The sequence below is a fragment of the Rhagoletis pomonella genome, unplaced genomic scaffold (assembly GCF_013731165.1).
Source record: "Rhagoletis pomonella isolate Grant_MI unplaced genomic scaffold, Rhpom_1.0 Rhpom_scaffold_00006, whole genome shotgun sequence".
Classification (NCBI taxonomy): domain Eukaryota; kingdom Metazoa; phylum Arthropoda; class Insecta; order Diptera; family Tephritidae; genus Rhagoletis; species Rhagoletis pomonella.
Window position 1 is genome coordinate 53,462,790 of NW_023458560.1, and position 5,548 is coordinate 53,468,337.

The following is a 5,548-nucleotide window of genomic DNA, read 5'->3' on the forward strand; positions in this document are numbered from 1 at the left end:
AAAAAGCTTCTGCAACAAGTAGAAACCGAAGACGAATGTTCAGACCTCGATGAAGGTTTGGACACTATCGCTGTTCAAAAGTGGTTGAATGGCACTGGGCACACCTTGCCCACCTCAGGGCCACCAAATAAAGGTGAAGGCATCCGGTACCGTGACCATGGCGGTATTTCCGCCACTCCTCTGCAGCCAAAGGAGTCACCAGCTGACAACAATGTGCAAAACCAAATAACTTCGTTGCAAGAGAAGTTCTCTACCCTTGAACAGCAGGTGCAAACACATGCCGGGCCCGCGATCGGTATGACTTGGCTACCGAATTTGGTACCCGAGCGTGTGTCAGCGCCAACAGAGTCTCAACCACAACTGGCAGGGCAGACTTTGTCACGGCCTTACCAAAAATCAAATTGCTGCGCGCAATGGTGTTTGTAAAGAGCTGCCTAAGTTCAACGGGAAACCTGAAGAATGGCCCCTGTTTCTGGCCACATATCAACAGACCACCGAACTATGTGGATTTTCGGAGGGTGAAAACTTATTGCGCTTACGTCAGGCGTTAGAAGGAGCGGCACGGAACGCAGTAAGAAACTTGCTATTACACGCGTCCTGCGTCCCACAAATACTCGACACACTACGAATGAAATTCGGACGTCCCAAACTTATTATTGCCGTGCTCCTGGCACGAATTCGAGAAACACCAGCAGTAAAAGAAAACCACCTTGAGGCTCTCGTAGATTTGGCCTTGGAGGTGCAAAACATATGCGCAACAATGAAAGCTTCAAACATGTTCTGCCACCTTAACAATCCCGAGTTGGAACAAGAGTTGGTTGGCAAGCTGCCAGGATTGCTCGCCGCCTTTTGGGGCATGCACAAATTGCAGTTGACTTCCTCAAATCTCGAAAGTTTCGGTGAATGGCTATTTCAGTTTGCTCAAGGGGCGAATAGCATTCTCGTACCAAGAGTCGCCCCCAGAACTTCTACCAAACGCGGATACTGCCAGTCTACTGCGACTTGCGGTATAGACGGTTGCTCTTCAATCCACCATCAATTACTGCACAAACATCCTCATGATGTGGTTAGCCCACCACTTGCTAACCTAATGTTAAACGCACATAGCAGTGACGCCGATTCGATCCTATCTCGGGTGTTGCCAGTAACACTCCATGGGAATAATATCAAACTTCAAACTTACGCTTTCTTCGATGATGGATCTTCACTTACGCTAATGGATGCCGAGCTACAAGAGAGGCTGAATCTGAAGGGCACTTCGCAACCTTTATGCCTGAAATGGACTGCAAACACCCATCGCTATGAAGAGGACTCCCAAGTGCTCGAGTTGGGAATTTCCGGTGCCAATGCAAAAAGGCGCTTCGTTTTGAAGTATGTGCGCACTGTGAAAATGCTCGAACTGCCCAAGCTACTAATAGGCCTGAACAACAGCCGACTAGGCCTAAGTCTACGGTCCCGCGAGGGCTCCGACAACGAGCCGGTAGCGGAAAAGACGCGCCTAGGATGGACACTGAAAGGAGTTCTTGTAAAGCAGCCTCAACCCGCTGCCTATCATGCGTTCCACAGCTGCGACTGCGACGTCGCTGCCAACGCTGAGTTGCTAAAGGCTGTCGAAGAGTACGTTTGCCTTGATAATGTCGACATTATTAAATGTAAATCGGCCTGTCTGATGTCGAAAGATGACCAACAAGCTGTCGAACAACTTAAGGCGACGACAAAGCGCATCCAGGGCCGTTTCGAGACCGGCCTGCTCTGGAGACACGCTGACATCGCACTTCTTGATAGCCTCCCAACTGCCTTGCGGAGAGCTCAATGCTTACAAGCGAAACTAAAGCGATATCCGGAGCTCGCCGAGATCTTGTCGTCTAAGATCGCAGCTTATGTAACCAAAGGATACGCCAAACCTTTGCCAGTTGAGTCGCTACTGGACAAAGGGTGCTGGTATCTGCCGATTTTTCCTGTGTATAACCCACACAAACCAGGAAAGGTCCGCCTCGTGTGGGATGCGGCCGCAAAATCCAAGGGCATATCTCTGAATTCTATGCTTTTAAAAGGACAGTTAACATGCCTGGTGTCCGTCTTGAGAAGATTCCGTCAGCGAGCGATAGCGGGAAGTGGCGACATAGAGGAGATGTATCATCAGGTCCGACTCCGATCCGAGGACCAAAACTATCAGCGCTTTGTTTGGCTCGAGCCAGGAGATAGCAAACCTTAAGTATTCGTAATGTCCGTCATGACTTTCGGGGCCACCTGTTCACCCAGTAGTGCGCAATACGTAAAGAACCTAAATGCGAACGAATTCCACAGTTGTTATCCGAGAGCCGTCGAAAGCATCGTTAAAAACCACTACGTTGATGATATGCTCGACAGTGTAGATACGGTAGAGGAGGCTATTCAGCTTGCTAGCAACGTAAGTTTCATTCATAGCAAAGGTGGTTTTCACATCAGAAACTGGCGATCAAACTCCGAGGAAGTACTGAACGCACTGCAAGTTAACGCTATTGACTCCGAAAGAAGCCTCGACACCCCTCAAGAAGTACCAGTTTAAAAGGGTTTGAGCCTGTGGTGGCTCACCAAGGAGGACTGTTTCTCGTTCCGACTCGCCCAGCATCACAAAATTGGGGAACTGCTGCGCGGCGACCGCCGTCCAACCAAGAGGGAAGTATTAAGCGTTGTCATGAGCATTTTTGATCCCTTGGGACTTCTCAATTTCTACGTTATATACGCCAAAGTAATTTTTCAGGAAGTTTGGCGCTTCGGCTGCGGCTGGGACGACAGCGTTTCCGACGAACACTACTCCAGCGGGCTGAAATGGGTTCACCTACTTCCCAGGGTAGAGGGTTTGCGGATACCGCGATGCTACTTCCAAAACTTGGGTCACGAGTCCGACCTAGAGATGCACGTCTTCGTGGACGTCAGCGAAAACACCTACGCTGCCACATGTTATCTTCGCCATACTCGGGGTGATGTCGTAAACTGTACTCTAATAGGCAGCAAGGTGAAGGTGGCACCTGTAAAGATGCTTTCCATTCCCCGACTGGAGCTTCAGGCTGCCGTCATAGGCGCCCGATTGGCGGCAGGCGTGCTCACTTCACATACGCTCCCCATCAGACGTCAAACATTCTGGACCGACTCTCGCACTGTTCTGGCATGGATTCGCTCTGACCACCGGCGTTACTCCCAATTTGTGGCCTTTAGAGTCAGCGAAATTTTAGAGCTAACTGACGTGAGTGATTGGCGATGGATTCCTTCAGCGGAGAATGTGGCAGACGACGCTACGAAGTGTCAAACAGTACCTGACTTTTCAAACCAAAGCCGCTGGTTCAAAGGACCACAGTTCTTAAAACTCGCACGCAGCCACTGGCCGAACGATACAGAAGGCACCCAGACAACCGTCGAAGAACTTAGAGCGAAGTACGTAGGTCACCACGATGCGGCGCACCAGCCTCAAAGGTTCTTGTCAATACATGAACGCTTCTCCCGATGGTGTCGTCTCCTGCGAACAACGGCAACTGTTTTACTAAGCGTCCGCATCTGGAAGCTCTATCGCAAAGGAAGCCGAATGTGTCCGCAACTAGTAGAACAAGAAGATCTTAAGCGCGCCGAAATACTTCTTTGGAGGGAAGCCCAATTTGACGCGATTGCCGACGAGATCGCCTTGCTCCGCAAAGGAAAACCGGTCGCTCGTACGAGCTCTATATACAGGCTCTCACCGTATCTCGATGATGCGTCATTGCTTCGGCTCTGTGGTAGAGTCAATCTGCCAGGACAGGAAGATCCAGTCATATTGCCGAAAAGCCACAACATAACTCGACTTATTGTTTCAGACTATCATATCAAGTATTTTCACGGAAGCTCTGAGACAGTTGTGAATGAAGTACGCCAGACCTTTTGGATTCCCCTACTACGCACAGTCGTAAGCACGATACGCCGTCAATGTCCAGTTTGTCGGCATCGCAGTGCTGTTCCACGCCCTCCGAAGATGGGCGTTCTGCCCGCGTCTAGAGTGACCCCCTTTACTCTGCCAGTTACATACGTGGGAGTCGATTACTTCGGGCCAATATTGATCGCTGTACGTAGGAGCACCGAAAAAAGGTATGGCGTTCTCTTAACCTGCCTCACAACGAGAGAGAGATTGAGGCGGTCATAAACTCTCGACCGCTAACCTACATACCACTCGATCACTGCGACGCCGAGGCTCTCACACCGAACCACTTCCTGTTAGGGAGCTCCAGCGGCATGAAACCCTTAGTAGAGTTTGTCGACGGTGCAGCTGAATTGCGCAAAGGTTGGCGATGCACGCAACAACTGGCTGATAGATTCTGGAGGCGCTGGTTGCGTGAGTACCTTCCCGTGATAACGCGACGAACCAAATGGTTCGAAAACGTGAAGCCTATTGAGGAAGGGGACGTCGTCTACGTAATTGATCCCAACGGGCCCAGAAACTGCTGGCCTAAGGGTCGGGTAATCTCCGTAAGGAAGGGCTCCGACGGGCAGGTAAGAAGCGCCTTTGTTAAGACCAGCGCTGGTATCTACGAAAGGCCTGACACGAGACTTGCCGTACTTTCCATTAGTGCTCCGCAAGATGAGGTAGATCCGAAGGATATACCTGGGGAGAGTGTTAAGAAAGATACGGCAGCACCCTAACTGCGATGTGCCACCCTGTGACGGCAACTGACAAGTTTTCTTGAGGATTTTTTTTGACATTACGTTTTCTTTCCTTTCTGCCTTTTACTTCTTACAAGGAGCGTGAGAAATTCTACATTATTTAATTAAAACCAGATAGATCCCTGAAAATACTAAAGTAAGTACTATTGTAATATCTGTAAAGCACTTGTAACTAATGGATAAATATAAACGCCAGTTATTTCAAACATCTCACTACATAAACGAGTGTTTTGGAAATTTTGGCGTGGATCGCTGGCTTCAGCAACAATTTGTGTAACCTCTTTTTCATGCTAGCAAATTGCTGTTAGCTTCCAGTAGAAATTATCGAATTCCACTCTAAATTAAATGCCAATTTCGTCTGTAAATTTCCCGCTTGTAAAATTTTTCGGGTTATCGAACGCCAAATTATCAGGAATTTGTGGTGATTATTGCAAAATATCAGACTATCGTTATTTGATTGTTCTAATTTCATTGTTTAATCGTGTTTGCATTTTATTCATATCAGTTAATTGTCAACAAAAAAGGCTACTAAAACAGAAACAATTAAATAATTTACTTAATTTAGTAAACAAACAAAATTTATTCAAGTAAATTTTTATTTTTATGAGTTATGTTTACAATTTTATCATTTTTTTTTTATATTTTTACATATAACATTTCCTGTGTGTAGTAAAGCATAGTTCACTCAAAATCGGTACGCATGAAATGGGTTATATCTTTTTAATAGGTTTTCAGGAAATAATATTTAATATGTTGAAATAAAGCGAAAACATTCCGTTATAGATACTTGTTAGCGAAAGTTTCATATTTTGTTTGGATAAATAAATAAGAGGCAATTTCTTTGATAATGATAAAAATTTTCTGAACACCCGTTCTAGAG

The 5,548-nt window shown here is 47.1% G+C and overlaps 1 protein-coding gene across 5 annotated transcripts in view; it reads left to right on the plus strand.

The window, feature by feature from the left end:
• The window catches only part of LOC118740957 (solute carrier family 66 member 2-like), a 129,521-nt gene that overhangs the window by 32,403 nt on the left and 91,570 nt on the right, over positions 1 to 5,548 (plus strand). The window lies entirely within an intron of this gene.